The 23,923-nt window shown below is 41.7% G+C and overlaps 1 protein-coding gene across 1 annotated transcript in view; it reads right to left on the reverse strand.

The window, feature by feature from the left end:
* MLLT3 (MLLT3 super elongation complex subunit) overlaps positions 1-23,923 on the reverse strand; it is a 186,760-nt gene that overhangs the window by 85,701 nt on the left and 77,136 nt on the right. The window lies entirely within an intron of this gene.

Here is a 23,923-nt window from a genome sequence, read left to right on the forward strand (position 1 = left end):
TTTTTTTTAAATACATTGAAAAGTGTACATAAAATACTTCTGAACTGTTATGTCAATAAATTTAAAGAGACACATTGTTTATGATAAAGACTCGACCCAGTAGCTAATGCATATTGTTCTTGGACCAAACATGTGCTCAGTTTTCAATGAACTACTAAGGGTCTCTTCCTTAGTTTTTCCCCCCTAAATATTTTTTGTACTTCTGCATTCCTCAGGGGTTCCCTGAACCTGCTGATACTGCCTTGTTGTCCCAATCTGGCTACATATAAGCAATGGCACTCACCCCTGAACATCACAAACAGAGGAAGTGATTTACAGTAGCAATCAGCCAGCAGTGCTAACATTTGTGCGAAGTATCTAGTTTGATAACATCAAAGGGAGAAAATGGAAGAGGGAGACTGGACTGTTTGTTTCTTTTCTTTATTATCTTTTTATTGATTTTTGTAAGAGCAACAATAAGAGGGAACAAACAAACAACCCTCTGGAAACACACAAGGGGGATAATAATAAAATGAAGACAACAAGGTCAGAGGTACAGCAATAAAAGTAATAAAAGGTCCAGAAGGTATAAATAATGGTAAGGATTTATATCAGAGCAGCTGTGAAAGAGTGGACAGTTTCAACCATTTTTTATTTTCTTATTTAAAACATTCCTATACCGCCCTTCATCCCAGGAGATTCCAGGGTGGTGTACAACATCCATTATTTAAAAACCTGGTTCAATACAACAACATTAACATCCTACAGCCATAATAAAGGACAGTGGATAATTTCAACTGCAAAGACAGACTGAGACTTTCTACAAATTAAAATGCCTGGGTGAAGAGATACACCTTACCCTGGTGCCAAAAAAATGTAAATTAGGCTCCAGGAGTATCTCCTTAGAAAGGTAATTCCAGAGAACGCCTTTACCTTTGTAATTACATAGCACGCTTCAAATAAAAAAGGCACTTGGAATAAGGTCACAGGGGAAGATCATGGAATCGTAGAATAGTGGGGTTGGAAGGGGCCTACAAGGCCATCGAGTCCAACCCCCCCCCCCCAAATAAAACATCCCTGACAGATGGCTGTCCAGCCTCATCTTGAATGCCTCCAGTGTGGGAGAACCCACTACAGAGAGCCCAGGTCTTAATACACAAACAGGCTGATATAGAAAGAGGTGAGATTTTGGGTCCCAAACCATTTAGAGTGTACCAGCACCATGAATTGGGCCTAGCAGGAAATAGGCAACCAGTGCCGCTCTTTCAAGATTGGAGTAAGTGAATTAATCTGGCAGTAAGAATTGATGCTTTCGAACTGTGGTGCTGGAGAAGACTCTTACGAGTCTCCTGGACTGCAAGGAGGTCAAACCAGTCCATACTAAAGGAAATCAACCCTGAGTGCTCATTGGAAGGACAGATACTGAAGCTGAAGCTCAAATATTTTGGCCACCTAATGCCAAGAAAAAACTCTCTGGAAAAGACCCTGATGCTGGGAAAGACTGAAGGCAAAAGGAGAAGGGGACGGCAGAGGATGAGATGGCTAGATAGCATCACTGATGCAATGAATATGGACTTGAGCATGCTCCGGGAGAGAACGCAGGACAGGAAGGCCTGGCATGCTACGGTCCATGGGGTCATGAAGAGTCGGACATAACTGAACGACTGAACAAGAAACAATCCATTAAAATTCTGGAAGACAAATTCTGCACTAATTGGAGCTCCCGAATAGTCTTCAAGGGCAGCCCCACATATAACACATTACAGTAATCCAACTGAGAGGTTACTAGAGCATGGATCACCATGGCCAGACTATCCCCGTCCAGAAACATCTGCAACTGGCAAGCCAGCTGAAACTGATAAAAGGTATTCTGAGAGACTGAGGCTACCTGGGCTTCTAGTAACAAAGCTGGATCTAGGAACACTCCCAGCCTGTAACCTGTTCTTTCCGGGGATGAGCAACCTCATACAAAACAGGTTGAGTACTATTTCCCAGAACCATGTACCCTTAGTGCCTCCATCTTGCCAGGATTCAACCTCAGTTTATTGGTCCTCATCCATCCTCTTATTTCCAGTAATACTTGTAAACCCCAACTGAGATGAAACTCCAGTTTCTTAGGATCTCCAGGCACAGCTGCATTTACAACACAAGTCGTTCACACCCTCATAACAGTTTCATAATCAAGAAATAAGGTACTTCGAGACATGAAGGGTGCAATCCTACTCGATTGGAGGCTCCCGTCTAGCAGGCAGCAATCTCCTATGGGAGAATCCTATGCTCTGCTGGGCTACTGCTAACAGGATGGGAGGAGTAAGTTTCTCAGAATGGGAGAGGTGATTTTCACCTCTCCATCCTTCTTTATAGTTTTCCCACTGGACTGGCCTCTGAGTCAATCTAGTGGAGTTATGCTGCCAGGGGTGGGGCCAGGACTTTAGAAGGTTTAGGATCCTACACATCCTTTCCTCCTCCCTGCTCACCGCCACACCCCCTTTTTCCTCTCCCTGTCCTCTTCCAAGGTCATGACACCAACCTCTGAAAAGGAGCCACTGTGGACCTTTCCATGGTGGCTCAGAAGGGGGAAGGGGATGAAGTTCTGAGCAGGAATTTGCATGACAATATTAAATTAAATCCTGGACTGCTAAACCACCTTCATTCTTTGCTCTTTGCATTGTATCAAAACTCTAGCATTCTTTCATCCTGAATAAAGGATTAATCATGAATTGCCATTCTCTTATCTTTTCTGTAATTTTAGCATCATTCCATGATCTTGGATATCACTAGTAACTGTTTCATTCATCAGTCTACTCAGGGACTTCACAATCGCTATGATACGGTATCATATGCTAGTATGGTTAGCCATCTAATCCTGGAGATTTACCCAAGCTAGAACGCTTAAGTGTTCTACATCCTCACTTTAATTAGATTTTTGCAACAAGTTTCTATCTTGATAATTAATTCTGGGAATATTTAATCTTTGAAGAAAGGATTGGGTAGGGAACACCTGAGGTTTATCTGGTGAGTATAGAGTCTATAAACTGCCCAGAGAACATCAGTTATTGGGTGGATTAGAAAAGTAATAAATACATGCATACATACAATTAATTTTTTTTATTACTTCTTCCAAATTTGCAGCTGAAATTTATTCCTTCTTCCTTACCCTTGGAATGATTGTCCTTTCCTGTCCCCTTTTTAAAAATTAAGCATATAATAATATTTTATTTGGCTTACTATATTTTTCAAAGTAACATTATTTACTAAAATGTATCTATAAATTTAGTTATTTCTCAGTTCCAAAATTTTTCTAGCTGCTGTTTTTTATATATTTTCATTTGTCCTGTCACTTCACGCTAATATTCTAATTTACTTATTCCTTGTTGGTTATCCTTAAATTCATTAGCCTTTTTCTTATTCCAATATGCTATCAGTGAGATAAACTGGCCTAAAAAAACACCTTTACTCACCTCCAACACGGTAATATCATTTACCATTTCAGATGTATTAACTTGCTTGTTTTGTTTAAACATATTATCCAGTAAACATAATGTCTTTAAAGTCTAATAACTTTTTGGTTAGCTTCCAAAATTTAAATTAATTAGATTATGAGCTGCATACAATGGATCTAGTATTTCTACCTTTTTAGTCAAATTGTTGACTGTAAGGTCCACAAGGGAGGGAGTTTGTTCCCATGAACTCTGTGAAGCATGATGCACACTGATGGCACTACATATACTTATTTTGTTATGGACTAGGTGAGTTTTTGATGAATAACACTAAATTGAATCCTTAGAGTTTAACATTCCAAAGCTGTGATGTCACAGGTCAGCATCCTTAGTTCTGCTACCTAATGTCCACCATGCTTCCAAACAGTCATTTGACTGGCCACCTATGGCAAGTATGAATCTTGTTCAGGCATTCAGCAGGGGAATCTTGACAAAAGCTGGTGTGCCTCCACCGCCACCCCTTTAAGTTTCAAATGACTGACAGATATATGCAGGAAGGTGATGTATTAAGGTTTTTTTTTTTAGTGCGAGTTAGTTACTTCTGCAGATTATGTACAAGGCTGCCCTCCACAGCTAAACAGTGGTCCATCATCTATTTGACCAATAATGCCAAAGTCTAGTGAAGCAAAGTGATGGATAGTTTTGGAGAGGTAAGCCACATAAACCGATAGGCCTCAGGGTGGATTTGTCTTTAAACACAGCCTGGAGGTACTGGATGCATCACGTAATTGTATACCACATAAACCAGAGGCACTGAAGAGCTTGAAAATGGAAACACTGTTTTCAAGAAATAATTCTCTTCTCATTACTCATCTGGATTACAGGAAAAAAGGCAAGTCACATACATCTAAGACATTTTAAAAGACATTTGGAAGAACATCAACTTCAGAGGCACTAAACATTTACTCATACAATAGTAGGTAAAGTTACAGGAAGAAATATGGCCCTGTGAGTTTAATATTTTACTAGCTGACACATTGACCTTGTTTGCACGATACCACAGGCCAGTGAGGCTTAATTTACCTGCAGGGACTGTTGTATTGTGCTGGGTGCCCACGGACACCATTTTTGCCCACAGTCAAAAAAAAGATGCTCCCAAGGCATGCAGCATGATACGACAGCTCCCACAGGTAAATTAAGCCACAGTGGCCTGTCGGGTCATCTGAACCAGGTCAATATTTAGAGCATCACGTACTGACTTGTAAGTGTATGGACTGGATTAATTTAAAATTGTTGATATTTCATATGGTTTTGTTAATATTTTTATGTTTTATGTTGCAAGCTGCCTTGGGAAGACTATGGTCTTGAAAGGTGACTAAGAAACAGATTAAATAAAATACATATTGAGAATGTGGTATTAAATTCAGTATTTTCATATGGCATAAAGTTCTTTGAAACGTGGATGCCAGACAGCAGCATGAAAACTGCTGATATATTAAAACAGATTATGTAGAAGCACGTCATGGCTACATATATTTAACTTTAGTTATTCTTATTGCAACCCGAAGAGGCCCAAGAGGCTAAAAGTCTTATTTATTTTTTAAAATAGCTAATTCATCAAACAGCTTACTCTACCCAAACAAAAAATTATCTAGGTGCCAAAGACATTTTGGCAAGACAGTCTCATCTTAACACACATGGTAGGTATTAGCTGATCCTCTGGGAAAATAGGAATTTAGTGAAGTGAAGCTGGGCCGGGGGGTGGGGGGATAGTGGGCGGGACAGAGAGTATTTTAGACCATAAATGAATTAGTGGAATTTTAAGGATGAGAAAACAACTGGAAAGCCTTTTTAAGTACTTCTGGGATGGCTGAGCTTCAGGTATATAAGCAAAATATGGGTGCCAAAATACTTGGCTGCTCTATGAAATATTATACTTCCCTCCATTTTTTTCAAAAGGCAGAATAGGAAAGGTCTGACAATCCACAATTGTTTTTTGGACAGTAAAAATTCACATACCAACCCTTTTCTCCTAGTGTAAGACTTTGAGAAAAGCTTGCTCTCATCAGCTTTAACTGACCAGAAGATGGCAAAGAAACTGCTGTTTGCATGAAAAGCAGAGAACAGCGGGTAGTAAATACTAGCTTTGGACAACTGCAGAAACATGGGTTCACGTTTTTGCTCTGCCATGAAGCATACCAGATTGCCATGGTCTCTGTATACCTTATGTGCCTTAAGACAGAAGAAGATATAAATGTAATAAATTAAATAACAATGGAATTCACATAACCACATACAAAAAAACATGTGGACAGTCTGTGGGATAAAATGGACACAGTGACTGGGTTCAGACAACACGGTACAGCTTCATGGCTTATTTAACCCATGATAAGCTATGGCTTCTGTGGGCATCAGGTTGCATATCCAACCCCCTCTTGGGGGGTGGGAGTGTTGTGCTGTGAGAACCCAGCAAGTGTAGGTTATGCAAGGGTTAAACAAAACAGACGATGAATTATGTGAGGGTTGTTTAACCCTCACATAACCCAAGCCTGTCAGGTTCGCATGACATGACAACCCCTAAATGGGGGTTTCATATTCAAAATGGTAACCACACATGCCCTTCATGTGCCGCAGCCTCACTTTGGGTTAAATAACGTACAGTGGGCTGACGTGTTGTACAAACAGCCAGAATGTGAGGTATGTGAGGTCTAGTGGCTACAGTGTTGGGCTGGGAGTTGAGAGATCTGGGTTCTAGGCCCCACTTGGCCATGGAAACTCACTGGGTGACTTTGGGCCAGTCACAGACTCTCAGAGCAACCTACCTCACATGGTTATTGTTGTGAGGATAAAATGGAGAGGAGGAGGATTACGTAGACCACTCTGGGTTCCTTAAGGAGGAAAAAAGGCAGGGTATAAATGTAATAAAAATATATATGTGCATGCATATTCCCAGTTTTGCTTTAGAGAAAAGACATATGCCATAAAAGATACCATCACCATAACAGAAACGGTTTAAAGAGATACTTTTTCAGAATAGTGAGTCAATTGGATTGACATACATAACTAGGGATGTTGGAGAATTCCGCCACGGACTCCAGTGAGGCTGGATTCTTTAGATTCCGCCCCCCTGGAGTCTATGGCAGAATGGCCTCCCCCCCGCCACCCCCCGAAATTCCCCCCAGAATGGACCTACCTGGCGGCGGATGCGGTGGTGGCGGTGGATGTGGCGGCAAATGCGGCAGCAGCTCCGGCTTGTCTTCTGGCCGCTACCGGGCTGCTGCGGCCGCAAATTGCGGCTGTCGTAGCGGCTGCCATTCGCGTGTCTGCATTAGGCCATGATAGGCTACATAAATACTTACGTAGCCTATCACGGCAAAAGGCAGGGACACAAATGGCATAGCAGCCGCCATCTGCGTCCCTGCCTTTTGCCGTGACAGGCTACGTAAATACTTACGTAGCCTATCACAGCTTAATGCAAGGACGCAAATGGCAGCCGCTACAACGGCCGCCATTTGTGGCTGCAGCAGCCCGGCAGTGGATGGAAGTCCGGCTGCGGCTGGCCCTGGCCGGCAGCTCTGTGGCCTTGCCATGGAGTGGAGTGGGCTGGGGAAGATTCCGGGGGGAGGGATGGATCACCTCCCCGCCACCGCCGAAGCCCTGGACTGGAACCAAGTAAGGGATTCGTACATCCCTATATAACAGCTGTGTTCACACATAATGCTGAACCATGGTTTAGCATTACGAGGACAAGTCACAGCAAGCCTTGAGCATGCGCACTTCCTTCTCTGGCAAGGCTTCCTTCTCTGGTGAAGGAGCAGGATTGCACCTTGTGATTGATAGGCGTATGGTCAAGGAACACCTAATTACTTTGAATGAGTTCACATCTCCAGGGCCAGATGAACTGCATCCTAGAGTAATAAAGGAACTGGCAGAAGAACTCTCAGAACCGCTGTCTATTCTCTTTGAGAAATCATGGAGGACGGGGGAAGTGCCAGATGACTGGAGGAGGGCTAATGTTGTCCCTATCTTCAAAAAGGGTAAAAAGGAGGAACCTGGGAACTACAGACCAGTCAGTCTGATATCAATCTCTGGGAAAATTCTGGAGCAGATGATAAAGCAATCCATCTGTAAGCACCTTGAAAACAATGCAGTGATTACTCGAAGTCAACATGGATTTGTCAAGAACAAATCCTGCCAGACAAATCTGATCTCATTTTTTGATCAAGTAACCTCCCTTGTGGACTGTGGGAATGCTGTGGACATAATATACTTCGACTTCAGCAAAGCTTTCGACAAAGTGCCCCATGATATCCTGATGAGCAAACTAGCTCAAAGTGGGCTAGATGAAACAATGATCCAGTGGATCCACAGTTGGCTACAGAATCGGACTCAAAGAGTGCTTATCAATGGGATCTTCCCAAACTGGGGAGAGGCAACAAGTGGGGTACCACAGGGCTCAGTCCTGGGCCCAGTGCTCTTCAACACTGTTATTAATGACTTGGAGGAGGAGGAAGTGCAGGGAATGCTGATCAAATTGACACAAAATTGGGCAGGATAGCTAATACCCTGGAAGACAGAAACAAAATTCAAAGTGATCTTGATAGCCTGGAGCGCTGGGCAGAAAACAACAGAATGCCATTTAATAGGGATAAATGCCAAGTTCTGCACCTAGGAAAAAGAAACCAAATGCACAGTTACAAGATGGGGGATACATGGCTCAACAACACTACAAGCGAGAAGGATCTTGGAATTGTTGTGAATATGAACCAACAATGTGATGTGGCTGCAAAAAAGGCAAATGCCATTTTGGGCTGCATTAATAGAAGCATAGCTTCCAAATCCCAGGAAGTACTAGTTCCCCTCTACTCAGCACTGGTTAGGCCTCATCTCGAGTACTGTGTCCAGTTCTGGGCACCACATTTTAAGAAGGATGCAGACAAACTGGAGAGGGTTCAGAGGAGGGCAACAAAGATGATCAGGGGACTGGAAACAAAGCCCTATGAAGAGAGACTGAAAGAACTGGGCATGTTTAGCCTTGAGAAGAGAAGACTGAGAGAAGATAGGATAGCGCTGTTCAAGTCCTTGAAAGGCTGTCACAGAGAGGAAGGCCAGGATCTCTTCTCGATCATCCCAGAGTGCAGCACACGGAATAATGGGCTCAAGTTCCAGGAAGCCAGATTCCAGCTGAACATCAGGAAAAACTTTCTGACTGTTAGAGCAATACGACAATGGAACCAATTTGCTAGGGAGGTGGTGGGCTCTCCCACCCTGGAGGCATTCAAGATGAGGCTGGACGGCCGCTGACTTGGATTCTTGCATTGAGCAGGGGGTTGGACTCGATGGCCTTGTAGGCCCCTTCCAACCCTACTATTCTATGATTCTATGAGGCTGTGAGTAGTTTATAAACTTCAGCTTCTGTTGTAGACTATACTGACTGTTTGACATTTTTACGTTTATTTCACATGGTTATTTTAACTTTGGTTTTTTGGTACATTTGTTACTTTGTGAGCTGATTTGTGTCTACTTGGTGGAAAAAGCTGAGCTATAAGGCTTTTAAATAATAACAATAAATACATACATACTTTATAAACAATCACAGTTTGTACTACCTCTGAATCTGAATAAAGTATGGTCAAATCTTAACATGAATAGTGGAAACCAACCAACCACTATGAAGCTGTCGGGAGCTGCCCCTTTCCACCATGTAGGTCCTTCGCTGAGAGAACTGCACTGGCTGCCTATTCACCACCAGGCCAGGTTTAAGGTTTCAGTGCCAGTGTACAAAGCCCTAAACAACTTGGAACCAGGATACCTGAGAGAGCGCCTTCTCCCTTACCAACCTGCCCAGTCACTGAGGTCATCAGAGGGCTCGCTCCTGGTGGTTCCACATGGACCTGTGGCCCGACTGGAGTCCATCAGGAGAAGAGCCTTCAGTGTGGCAGCCCTCTTTCTTTGGAATTCCCTGCTCCTGGAGGTCAGGCAGGCATCAACACTGCGTTGTTTCCGGCACCTCCTGAAACCAGCACTGTTCCAGGAGGCATTCCTTAATTGACCAGTCATGGTTTCTACTGGCATTGTGTTTTTTAAAAAAGTATAATTTTAATGTGGTGTTTTAATCTTTTATTCTTTTACTGTTTTATCTTTTGTGTTCAGTGCTCTGAAATCTGTTCTAGATGTGGAGCAGTATATAAATATTGTAAATAAATAAATAAATAAATAAAACTGTAGTTAAACTGTATCTAATATGAAATGGAAGTGAAGGCTTCCTATCTCTTTCCTCCCCAAATAAAGGAATGAATTACGCATTGCCATCCTCTTATGTTCTTTTATGTAATTCTAGCATCATTCCATGATTATGGATATCACTAGTAACTATTATATTCATCTGTCTACTCAGGGCCTTCAGAATCGCTTTGACGCTCATATGGTTATCCATCTAATGGATTGGCTTGTTTTCACTAGCCATTGTTACGATTAGCAATACATCCAAACTGTAAACTCTAGTTAAACTGTAGCTAATATAAAACGGAAGTAAAGGCTTCCTGTCTCCTTGTGGCTGTACCAGAGTAGAGGGGAGTACAAGTCATCCTCTTAACACTAGACCAGGGATGGGGAAACCCCAGTCAGAGAACCAGATCCATCCCATGGTGGTTCCCCATCCAGACTCCAAGCTTCTTCCACAGGTCCTAGGCCTTCTCCCTCCACCACTGTTCAGGAAAACCCTGCTCTTATCTCCGATACTTGATCGGAAAGAAAATCTGGGGTTTATAAAGACAGGCAGCTTTTCTTTTTACCCAGTCGTTATCTGCTGGATATTTAAGTTTAAATATCTTTAAATTTTAGAATTGAGCTACTTTGCATGCCTGAAAGCTGTTGCTCTGGGGCTTACTCCTGAGAAGACTTGCACAGAATTGAGCCATGGCTTCTATGTTTGGTTGGGAAATATCCAAATTGGTATGAATTACATCTGGACTCACCCACTGCCCTAAGCCCCATCCCCGGTAACCTTAGTCCCATCCACTGCCGGAATGCAGCCCCCCCCCCCGATTCTTCCCAAATTGGAATTCGGCCGCCAGGTGAAAAAGATTAATCATCGTGCACTAAACCATATTTTAGTGTAATGTGCGAACTAGGCCACGTTGAATCAACATCTCTAAAAAGTTAACCAAACACACCAAGGGGATCTTCAATGAAAGAACTGGGACTTTCCTGAGTAAAACCTCAAGCTAGATTGATCGCAAGCATTAAGGAAGCCCCCAGTTCCTCAACTGACAGGGCAATCCTATGCATATCTACTCAGAAGTAAGGCTCACTGAGTTCAGTGACACTTAAATGTTACAGAATTGCAACTTGAAGCTGCTGTGGGCTTTGGGCTCACCTATACAGATGTTAATTCATCACATGTTCAGATGAAGTATTTAAGTGACAGATTGTCCTACATTATCCCTAGGAATGGCACTCTCTTTGCCAAAAGTAAACACATACTTGCATGAACTTCAACTGGCTCCATCATGGGGTCTGGTCTGTTGCAGCAGGTCCATGAGACAATTCTTTTTATTCTTCTAGATCACCATTTCAAACATATTTATTTAGTCTCTCAACATTTATTTTTATTTACCTATGTGAAACTTTCTGTACAGAGAATCCAGACAACCAGTCTTTCTGACATGAAAAACTGAGGTTCAAGTGGCATGCACAGTTTTAAGCATACGCTAGGCTTACCAGCAACAAAATGGAAAGAAATAACCTTGACTTCATGCTGGGTCTGTACTTTGTTTGAAACATATGGAACAAAAACCAACATGCAAATCTACCACCAAAAAGCTTCTGATTAAAAAGTAGTTAATTACACTCCATTAAACCATCCTGTTACATATATATACTGCAAACACCTCTTACTCATAAACCTCATTCTGATTCAAAAGCCACTGTTTTAAGATAATACTGCTTATAATTACCTTACTGTTTGAGGTTTGTACGAGTTAAAAGTGCGTTAACGAAACACAGCTGCTTCTGCCTCAACAGTTGTTCAAAATGAAGGAGTTAGAAAAGTGAGATGTCAAGAGAGTTTCAGACAGTTTCCTCTGTAAATAAGTAGTAAAAGGAAGCAGGTTGGCAGAGTTTTAGCTTCTTAACATTATGATCCTATACTCATTTATCTGGGAGTAAATCCCATTGAACTCAGGAGATGTGTACAGGAATGCATTATAAAAATCCCTTCTGAAGGTGACAGGACTGCTGAGGTATAATAGTAGGGATGTCAGAAAATTCCACCACGGACTGAAATGGGATCGAATCCCCTTCAGTCCATGCCACGGAATCCTCCATGGAATGGCGCCACGGAGTCCTGCAGAGCCAGTAGTGATGTGGCTTTTTTTTCTTGGTCTGCGAAGAGTTGCGAAATTTTCATAAATAAAAATGCATTGTAGTATATTCCAATAATAAATATGTAAGTTTTTTTTTAAAAAAATGAATTGTGCTCACTGCCTTGTTTTTTGTGGGTGTTCTTTTTAAATTGAAATCCTCCGTCTCTGTTTACTTTCAGCCAAAACACTTCCTCTTCCTAGGGGCTTCCCAAAAGAAGGCTGTCTTAGGTGTGCCTGAGCGATAAACTCTTTGTTTAAAGCAACGCTGTTTTAAAGAAAGAAAAAAACTTTTTAAATGACCATGCCGCTCCAGGACCGGCATGGTCATTTAAAAAGTTTTTTTCTTTCTTTAAAACAGCGTTGCTTTAAACAAAGAGTTTATCGCTCAGGCACACCTAAGACAGCCTTCTTTTGGGAAGCCCCAAGGAAGAGGAAGCGTTTTGGCTGAAAGTAAATGGAGACGGAGGATTTCAATTAAAAAAAATATATATATATTTACAAAAAATAGCGATTCTTATGGAAGTTATGCAGACTCATGGAGACGGCTGGGCACTGGAATTACGGTTGTCGGTACGGATTTATCTTCGTAATTTTCAAAGTGGAAAAAAAAGAGAATTCCGGGGGCTTGTGAATGGCGGAACAGCACTGGCCGCAAACTGCAGAAGTCAAGCGGCACGGAAGGTACACAATTCGTACATCCCTATGTAACAGCCTACAAAGCTGGAATATTAGCTTTTTTATGTTTTGCCAGAAAACCCCCTTCCCAGCACAAAGCAATATGATTTCCCAATAAGCATTCAATCCTTTTTTCAGCTTCCTAACTTGCATTCAGTTCAGTACAACATAGTACACATTCTCCCAAAACACATAGGAGTGAAGGCAAATTGTTGGATCACAGCCATAGTAAGTAGCTGGGAGCTTTAATATGTATGTCATGAATGGCTGAAGTTATTTCTATGAGCTATACTCCTCATTAACCAGAACTTCAAATACTGCTCCTACTTCCATCCTCAGTTTAGACATGGGAATTCTTAAGTCTTATAACCTCTTATTCCATTCAGGAACCTACCTCAGGAAATCAAGCGTTGAGAACACACAATCAATATTACTACTCATTACTTAGTAACAGCAGTAATGTATTTTGCTACATATTAAAACAAGCTGCGTGGCAGCAACAACAGATTGGGGGCCACTGAACAGACTGGGGGCCACTGTCAAATAAGAAGGAACTTCCAAAAATGGAAAACAATTGCTACAGAAATAGGTCAAATTACAGAAGTCCCTTAATATTGCCAACTCAGAACAGCCCAACTGAATATTTCTGAAACAGTAGACTATCTAGCCCACCATTCTGTTCCTGCAGAGATGAACCAGCTACCTGTGGGAAGCTCACAAACAGGACATGAGTGCAATAGCACCCACTCATGTTCCTCAGAACCTGGTATTCAGAGACAAACTGCATCTAATATTGGAGGTAATACATAGCCATCATGATTAGTAGCCAGTGATACTTTTATCCTTCATAAATTTGTCCAATCCCCTTTTAAAGCCATTCAAGTTGGCAGCCATCACTACAACTTGTGGGACCAAATTCCATAGTTTAACTATGTGCTGTGTGAAAAAGTACTCCACTTTATCTTGTCCTGAATCTCTCACCATTCAGCTTCATTGGATGACCCCCAGTTCTAGTTATTATGAGACAGGGAGAAAAATGTCACTCTCTTTACTTTCTCCACACTATGCATAATATTATACACCATTATCATGCCCACTCCCACTCACCTTTTTTCTAAAACTGTTAGTAGGACTACAGTATACTTGTAATGACCTACTTTCTTTTGCAGCCATCTACATTAACATGGAACTGTAAGAAACCATTCTATACATCAACTCATATTCTTACATTGTGCCTTCATATAAGATGATACATAGTTGTTCCTTGAAACTAGTTGTATCCTATATTAATGAGACTGTAAAACACTTCTTCATACCCCAAATCTATGTATCTATACTACAAGTCAGCATACTTATTTCAGCATTCTCAAAAGAAACAGCAATTACTAGAAAACTCAACGATGGCACAATTTTTCAAGTGCTATAGGCAGAAGACTGAAACTTTAGCATCTTTCATTATCATCTATTAATAGCGAAAAGAACTTCAAATACTTTTTATGCCAGAGCAAATCAGTGTAATACAAGCACTGTTGTTTAAATGGAGCACAGAAAACTGTCCTGGGTCAAACATACCACATAAACAATTAAACACAGAAGTGGGGCCTCCAGAGTTATAGTCTATACCTATAGCACTGACCCTAAAACAGGAGTGCTGCACTTCTTTGGGGTTGGTGGCTGGGATTACCCCCACCTCAGCCCAAAGCAGGTCAGATGACATCAGGGTTGGAGCCAAGCCCCCTGGTGTCATCTGGCCCCAACTTCAATGCATGCACTGAAACCGCCCCAACCATGGTGCGGGGTGGAGGAGCACTCCTCCACCTTGCACCTCAGTCAGGGTGGCTTTGGAACATGCAGGCTTTCCCCAGCCAGGGAAAGCTGATGGAACCCAAAGCTGGAGGCCCAGCTGGAGTGCTGGGTGGGGCAGGAGTACTTTGCCGGCCTCACACCTGCCTCTAGGAAAGCAAAGCAGTTAGTGTGCTGCTCTGCCTCCCAACTGTGAGAGACAGCAATAGCCTTCAGGGAGCAGAGGCTTGGGAAGAAATTGGACAGGAACCCACCTTGAGCCGGATTCAGTCTGTGTGCTGCAGGTTCCCTATTCCTGCACTAAAACCAAAAGTGGCATTCAAAATTACCAACAGCAACTACTTAACAGGATAGACTTGCCCTTGGAGCCATACTGTTTAACCAATTTTGATGAAATGTTGGAGGCAAGCTAATATTAGGCCTAGCAATATTAAGCCAAACACAGCTTGGGGGTGTATGAAAGACTATCTCCTCCCTCCATTCATTATCCAAGGCTCTGTTACATGTCCCACCTCCTAGAGGAGTGAGGTTGGTGGGGAGTAGAGATGGGGCCTTATTTGTAATAGTACCCCACTTGTGGAACTCCCTTGTTATTGGTGTCTAGACGGCTGGGAAAAACTATACTGTTTTGCAAAGCTCTTAGTGTTTAATGCTGGTCTTCAGTTTTACCAGGCTGTCACGTTATATTGTAATGCATGTATTTTATCAGTTTGTTTTGGGGGTTTTTTAATTGTTGTCATTTATTGGTTTTATTGAAAATCACTTCCAACATTCACTGAGTACAGGGGAATTTTAAAAATATATTGAACAAATAAATATACCAAAGGTTTTTAGAAGCCTAAGTTAAAAAATTGTGGCACCAGCTGAAATTTATTTTAGGCAACACTGCAAAGTCTGTACAGAATGCTATGAAACAAAACATGTTAGTTGTAGAGTGTTAAATGACACATAGTTTGGTCTATAAACCAGGCTTCTTTGACACTGTGATGCTGAGAAAATGGAAATTTTAAAATCCAAAATGGCTGCCAAAATCACTACATCTTTATTAAAACTGAAATATATGCATCATTTTGTACTCAGAACAAGGAAAGGTTTACAGCTGCAGAGATAGCACCCGATATGACCTTAGAAGAATGCTTTACAATGTCTGGCTGTTTTTCTGTCTGCTTTATATTGGCATGTTAAATATTTCCCTTGAAGATATAGTACAGGCTAAGTAATAGGATTCCATGATGATTTTATAGAAGTCAAAGAGCTATTTATTTCCCTGAAGTTTTGAAGGAAGTGTTTAAAAAAATTGATATTTCACTGCTCTCACCTTGCAGACTCCCTGCACAGGAGCTTGATGACTGGGAGGTATTTGGAAGGAACTTATTTTCAAGTGAGAGGTGAAGCTCCTCTTGCTGACTTCCATTAGGACAGTGCTGGGAAAGGGGAGCAAAGAGACTCAAGAAAACAAATTCCTCTCAAAGAGCTTTTCTACACGAGGCTGTTAATCACTATATCTACTTTTGGTTTTGTCGTAGAATTGAGATCTGCGCACTACACAAAGAGCATTTCCTTTCCTGCTTTTCTGTTACATAGCCTTTAGGTGGCATTGTGGTATAGCAGAATAGCACAATTACACACATGGGAAAAGCATTTTCTTTCATTTTCACAAATAATACTGCATTTTCCTTGTTCTAGAACAATCACTAAAAGTGCTGTTTAAAAACAGAGGCAAAACTGGAGGGGCACAATGTTGTCTAAAGAAGCCACAAACAACTGAGTAGGGAATGATGAGCACACAACAAATGCCTCATGCAGAAAAGCTCAAAAAGGTGGGAAATCTTGAGTACTGGGATTTCTATCAACTTAGGTCAGATTCAAGTCTCCCTCATTTGAATTATTTTGGTGATTCCCTAACTGCAGGGTTGTATGAACACGTAATGTGCAATCCAGTAGATCATATGTATTGGCTGACAGAAACCTCTGTATCAAAAAGTTCTGATGAAATTATAAAGTTGGTGTCTGCCAATAATTTGTATCTTCTGGCTCATACGTTATTTTTATTCAACAAGAACTGAATAACAGACAACACAGACAACGGATTGGATCCAGGCTTGTTGTGGGCAGGAGAAAAGAGAGAAAGCAGTTTTGCTGATTGCTCCTTCCCCCTGAGAAATTGTTCCAGAGGGTTTGGGGGCCTTCCAGACCAGAGTGGGACATGGTACTGGGAACTAATGGGAGAACTGGAGAAAACTGCCTCCACCGCTTCTTCAGGCGGGGAGCCTCCTCTGGATCTCAGTCTTTTCTGAGAATGGAAGGACTCTTCCGTTCATGGAAGGTAAGTCTGGATCCAACCTTGTGTCTGAAGTACACCTTTGTCTGAATCAGTAAACCAGTGCCCAGGCTGTACCACTTTAGAGTGTAAGTGGAAGCTTACACAAATATTCCTCCATACGCACACAAAATTCATACAGAAGGCTAGGCTAATACCTCTCTCCTTTACATGCTAGTTTTCTCTGTGCAGGATATTTTCTTGTTTGGAGGAACATACAATAATATAGGCCCCCATTTGCATTCTGGAGTGGTATAACCTGGACAAATGTTCCCTCAATGAGAACTAAGTCCAAATCATGCCTCAGAATCCAACTGCTAGGGGAAATAATCTGTAAAATATGGCTCCAATGCATTAATCACTGACATGAACAGAGTAAGGAGGGTGTTGCATAGAATCACTGCTGATAAATTCCAATCACAATTCCTAAGTGTTTAGATTTGAATAGATCTATACAAATGATGTCACACAGGTATCTCCCATCCTTTCTTCCTTTTAGAAATAAAAGCTTTGATGAAAAGTTAGAAAACCCTAACTTAACTGAGACAACCAGCACTAACAACCTAAACTATACAAGACGTCCCCCAGGCTACCAGCAGACAGGCATTATGCTACAACCAGGAGATTGTTGCTTGCTCTGTCAATACATTAGGTATTTTTCAAAAATCCATTCCTTAGAGGTCAGCCTTTCCTTATCATGAATCCAATAGGGTGGGGTGGAAGGGAAGAAAGGTGCCTGAAAGTTAAACATTTACAAGCTTTGCAAACAAAGTGACAAAACTAATTTTTGTTGTTAAGAAGTTACAGACGTTTTAAATGAATGCTAAAGCTCTTGTTTTCATTCCAGCTGTTGCATGTAACTGTATCCTTAGTACAGATGCTTCTTATTTAATTGGTCTGCAGGCCATTCCAGCTGAATCCAAATACAAGTCTGTTCAAATCCAAGGTCACTATTTTTTCTAATGTTTCTGTGTCTCTCCCCACCCCACCCCACCCCACCACTGGCCAAAATTCTGGTATTCAAGCACTCTTCAAGGGGTTTAAGCCTTTTCAAAAGATTCTCCTGTTTCAAGTGGCAGCTCATTTACCCTCAAAAGCTTATGCTATTATTATTATTGTAATATTATTAATGTATTGTATTATATCCAGTCCTTCAGGGTGGCATACATAGGTCCCCTGTTTTATCCTCACAACAGCCTTGTGAAGTAAGTTAGGCCAAGACAGAGTGACTGCCTGAAAGTCACCCAGTGACCTTCATGAGTGGGGATTTGAATTTAGCACTCTCCAGTTCTAGTCTGACATTCTAAACATTACACCGCACTAGCGCTCTCTTATCGTCATAATGGCCCCTGCATTTCTATCTGCAAAATACCTGCAACTTTTTCTAGCTAACTTGCGAACCATGCTCCAACTGTATGCCCTTATTAACCAAAACCACATCTGAAACAGCTGGACAACAAGTTGTTCAGAGAAATAAAAATGACAAATAGACCCTGGTAGATTATTCCGCATCATAAGGGAATTATATTCTAAGATGTTTTTCAGCTAAACCATATATTTTAGTTCAATTTGCAAAATGTTTAGAATGTAAAGATACTAAAACTCCCTCTGATAGCAAACTTAGTTGGCAAGCGCCAAAACAGGGACACTGAGAAAGAAGACTGAGGTATCAGCATGCTTGGGAACCTCAAGGTTTGCAAAAGTACCAAAACCCTTAAGTTAAAAAAAGGAGGGGACCCCTGCCCCACAAACAAATTCACCCAATGAGGAGGATTGAGGATACTCAGTGTTAATAGAATACTGAGTGTCTCTCGGGGAAAGAGAATATAAAACCGGGGCAGGGGATGGAATGGAGTATCCTGGAAGACGGCATGGGTGAGTGGCTGGCTGATATCCTAAACTGGAACATTCCAATCTGAAAGATTTTGTAGCGGGTCCCACTTGTATATTCTAAATAGCTAAGTATAGCAGCAATAACTGACAAGCTTCTCTAGGCTTACTTAATCATGGTTATGGTGGCCAATGCTCTTCTTATGTTTAAGATTTTACATAATCCTTATGCAATTCTTGCCTATGTAGATTATGTAGATTAGGGATTAAGTAAACAGATGTAACTGTAAGTCAGCTACATTCAATGTCCCAAGAGCAGACATCTGCTCACACAACAGACCCTTCTCATCTCTGCCCCACTCTGCAACCCTAGTTCCATAGAGTCTGCTCTGGAAATCCTCTAACCCTGCAGAGCACATTGTGGGGAGGCTGCAGGAAGGAGGAAGAATCCGATTTTTGGTGGGTGCTGTTCCATCAGCAGCCAGACACATGTAGATTTCACCCAGTATATAATAAAAGCCAAAATATTCATATGAAAAACAGCACAGGAGGTGTTTGTTTTTTAAATAGACACCCAGACCAGATATGCCTAGCTAAGAACAAGGTAGTGAAAATATAGACCAGACCACTCCAAGCCTCCTAACGAAAGAGCAGGAAACATCTGAAAGAAAGAAACAACAATTTAAAAGCACAGGCAATCCATGTAGCAACGTACAGAAAACAACTACTTTAATCCAGCAGTCACATAACCAAGGAAATTAGTATGAGCTTGAAAGTCTCACTATATCCTTGCTTGCCTCTTTCTAGTTTCCTTTGGTACTTGGGGTGTGGAAGGAAGATACTCCATGACAAATAGCATCTTCCTTTTGGGCTGGAGAGAGGAGAATCACTACCTAAATTTAACCACCCCCTCAAGCCTATCTGGTACTCTTCTGGGTGACAATTGAAGTGCCTGAAGAGGGGATTTCCTCTCCCCACCCACCCATTTGGGTTGAGTCAACAAGTGAAAGGAGTTTCAATCCACCGACCACCTCCCTCTCCCCACAGTTCATAGACAGCCTCCTTGCCCTGTTCCCATAGCCTTTGCTCCCCAACCCAGAAGTCGTCCCCCCCATCCAGCAATATGGGCAGCAATCAAGACATTACACTACACACCTTCCATGGGCTCCTCTATCACTCCGATCTAGTAATCCTTCTCCCTGGATGCTCTTCCCTGCCTTCGGCTCTCTAGCACCTACACACACACACACACACACACACACTACCAGGGTTCCTAGAGATTGGAGTGGGTGAGGAGAGACTTTCTCAGCATTCCCTGCACCCCCAGCATCTCCCACCTAAATAAGGAACAAAAGTTTCTCATCCTCAAAGGGCTTGTTGTGTCAAGGCAAGATTTTTGTAGCCTACAAAAACTGACAGCAGGCTGCTCAGGAAAGAAAGGAGAACAGGGGAGTGAGAAGTCCAACTCAGTAACAGTTCACATCTTCCTCCCATCTAGAAGATTTCAACTTGTTCATTTTAAGGGCCTGACAGTTGACAGAAGAACTATAACAAAGGCAGGAGATTAAAACCCTAATAGAATAAGTGCGGAATGCTTCTGTTCAGCATTCCAGTCACTCCATTCCACTCCTCCAGCCCTGCCCCCTGGTTCCTATGTTTTCTCAGAAAGTCAGCATTCCATGCTCACTGAATATGCCCACTCCTCATTTGAGGTGTCTACCTCTATTTCAGGCTTGGGGGGGTGCAGGGCAGGGCGGGGCGGTGGTGGAGACAGACAAACATGCCCAATCCCAGCTACATTCAACACTTGATTTTTGCATTGTTTTCTATGGGAGCAGCTCCCATGTCTGTCCTTGAGAACATTTAAAACTAGGTTTTCCAGTGTGAAAATGACTTATCCAAAACAACATGGTTCTGTCTGTCCTTTTTATCTCTATGTATCTCTTCTTCCATCTTTCTCCAGTCAGTCCACTCCATTACTCCTCTCACCCAGTTGTCAGGGTTTTTCCTGTCTCTGTATGTCAACATTCCATGCCGTTGACTTGCCAATGTGTTGTGAGGGGTGGGGCGGGGAGCAGGGGGTTGTTCCTTCTTAGAATGTTTTCTTTAAATTTTTTTCGTGTCCCTTAATTGGGACAGTCTGCTAAAACCCGCTTCTTGCAAGTTGCTTGTACAGTTTTGGCTACATGTGAGCATGGGGGAACCTCACATTAGAAGCCAGTACGACAATCACTGCCGATTGACCAGCAGTTGCTGCAGAAGCTGAATGCAAACATTTTCTGTCAACCAATAAGGGAGGGAGAGCATTTTCAATCTCTCTCCAGGATTGCAGTTTTTAGCTAACTTTAAAATACTTGTTAATGAAAACTATATAACAGTTAGTGATTCTTTTCTTCTACAGCAACTTTTAAAAACACACTGAATTCTGAAATTTGGGAGAAACCCCCATTGTATTTCATACAACTTCTACCCGGAAGCCTGGGAATAGCAAGGTATAAAACCAATCTAAGCTCTTATGTGGTAAGCCATGCATTTATTTTTTGAATAATCAGAAATTGACCCTCAAAATTCACACGGTAAGAATGGGTCTAGTGAAAGTACCCCCACACAGGGTCTTAGATTATGATGTCCTTAAAAAAAGTCACATGTACTTGAAAACATGACTTCTTCCAAATACAACAAGGATTCACCAAAACAGAGAATATAGCAAGAAAGATGTGTTCGGAAGAACCTTGGAAAGAAGCTTTTTCAATGCTCTCTCCGGGACAGAAAAGTACTAGGCAAGATAGCATTCTCCCTGGTCCCCAGCATAAACAAAACACAACCTTAGGTGGAGTAAGGGAAGAGTGTCACACTTTCCTGCTGGAGCGCTAGAAGATTCTGGGTAATATCCAACTGTGTCCCTGCAATAGCTCTAATTACATTCCGCTAGCATAAAGCAACACCTGTGTAATGTAACTAGTGCTTTCTAGGGCAAACCACTGATTTTTCCCATTGCCCTAGCAAGCATTAGTTACAATGCACAAGCATTGGTTTACGCTAGCACAATGTCATTAGCTAGTGCGGAGACACAGTTGGGTACTACCCTCTGTGGTGATAGCTGCATATGTAAACTTTACCAGAGTCCTACCAAAACTCACACCCAATCAACCCATTAAAGGTGTTTTAAAAAGCAGAACACACAAAAGCAGCAGCTATTTTTATTTGAACAAGTAAAACCTGAAAGAGAAACATCAAAGGAATAGCGGGAAATTATCAAGCTCCTTTTTATTTCTAAACAGTACACAAATGTAATGAATATCAAAGAGCCCTATCCTGCACCTATATATTCTATATAGCTGTGTTATACAATTGAATTAGAATTACATATAAAGCATCTATCCACATCCTTTCAAGTATTTTCTAAATTCAGCAATTCAGTAAACCAAATGCTCAGATAATTTGAAAAAGGAAAGCAAATTTATAAATTAAATAACACACAAAATTATCAAATGAAAGATAAAACATGAAACAAGTGGCTGATTGTGCATACCACATATAAATTAATGGAGAGGAAGCAGATTTCCAGTATGTTAAAATAATATTTTTAGCAACTACAGCTGTCTTAGCAATAATTGCTTAGTGAGCTCACAGAAAAGACCAGATGCTGGTATACATCTCACAACCAACTACTGAAAATTAGAACCATTACACTAATGATACTTTTCATCATTAGACTAATACTTTTTAACTTTACACCAAGATGGACAGAGATTACTGTGCATGTCCACAACATATGAGTTAAATTAGCCTCTTGACAACCACAGTGTCAACAAAGAGAAGCTGAAAGGTCTTCAGCAAACAATCTATAAACTGTCTAATATGCGCTATCAAGTATTTTAGTAGAATTAATTTCTATCTTTGATTTGCTGTTAGAGTAGGATACTCAGTTCCATTATTTGATTTCCAATAATTGATTATTCCAGACAACCCCATAGATAATTTAAATATGTGTGAAAAACAGAGCCTACAGCAGGCTTCCTCAATGGCTGCGCTGGCTGGGAATTATGGGAGTTGCAGCCCAAAACAACTGGAAGGCACCAGGTTGGGGAAGGCTCGTTTACAGGACATTGGGTTGAACACACTGAGTGAATTCACCATGGTTTATTTATTAATTATTACATCTATATCCCACCTTTTTCCTCTAAGGAATCCAAGGCACTTACATGGTCCTCCTTCTCTCTGTAGGTTACGCTGAGAGTCAGTGACTAGCCCAAAGTCACCCAGTGAGTTTCATGGCTGAGTGGGACTTAGAACCCAGATCTCCCAAGTCCCAGTCCAACACTCTGACGGCTACATAAGACTGGCTCTCAGCTACAGAACAAACTCTCCTCCCTCCACATACTCGGCTTAATTATTTTTTCTCCTGGTTTGTTGTTAAAGAAAGAGGGACATTTCTCCTGTGGCACCCCAGCTGTGGAATGAGCTCTCTAGAGAAGTTTGCCTGGCACCTACGTTGTAAGCCAGGTGAAGACCTTTTTATTTTCCCAGGCGTTTTCGCATTCTAGACTTTTAGCTCTGCTGCTTTAAATCTGTATTTTAAATCTCTGTATTGCTGCTAGGTTTCATTCTGGTTCTACTTTTATATTGTAGTTTCAAGCATTCATATTTTACATTGTTTTATGTTGTACCTTGTGGTTTTAATTTCTGTGAACCGCCCAGACAGCTTCAGCTATTGGGCGGTATAGAAATGAAATGAATAAATAAATGAATTATAGTGAAGATAGCAAACTTGTGTGCTCTTTCCCTCCAAACCAGGACCACTAGCAACCTCCATACCATGTTTTGCAATCCTAGTTTGGAGGGCAAGGGCAAGTGCAAACAGTATTTTGCCAGTTTGGATGTAATGGAAATCCACTTAATATGCTGTGACTAGCCATGGAAGCAACTTATTAAGTGAAGTGGGTAAGGGAAGGATAGAGCATAGAAATCTGAGTCTGCGTCACATAACGCCAAACCATATGTGAACCAACCTAAAGAATCTAAAATGTGATGATGTTGTTGATTTTTTTGGGTTATCTAAATAGCCAACTCCCCTTCATGGATCACTGCCTTCTTGTGGCGAAGGGGCTTGCGTAACTCAGTGAAGCCATAAGCTATGCCGTGCAGGGCCACCCAAGACGGACAGGTCATGGCAGAGAGTTCTGACAAAATGTGGTCCACTGGAGAAGGAAATGGCAACCCACTCCAGTATCCTTGCCAAGAAAACCCCATGGAACGTATCACAAGGCTAAAAGAGATGACGCCGGAAGATGAGCCCCTCAGGTCGGAAGGTGTCCAATATACTACTGGGGAAGAGCAGAGGGTATTTCCAAGTAGCGCCAGAAAGAGTGAAGCGGCTGGGCCAAACCCGAAAGGACACTCAGCTGTGGATGTGTCTGGTGGTGAAAAGAAAATCCGATGCTGTAAAGAACAATATTGTTTAGGAACCTGGAATGTAAGATCAATGAATCAAGGTAAGCTAGAGGTGG

The sequence above is a fragment of the Heloderma suspectum genome, chromosome 2 (assembly GCF_057233095.1).
Source record: "Heloderma suspectum isolate Gila_16-S chromosome 2, 16-S_ref, whole genome shotgun sequence".
Classification (NCBI taxonomy): domain Eukaryota; kingdom Metazoa; phylum Chordata; class Lepidosauria; order Squamata; family Helodermatidae; genus Heloderma; species Heloderma suspectum.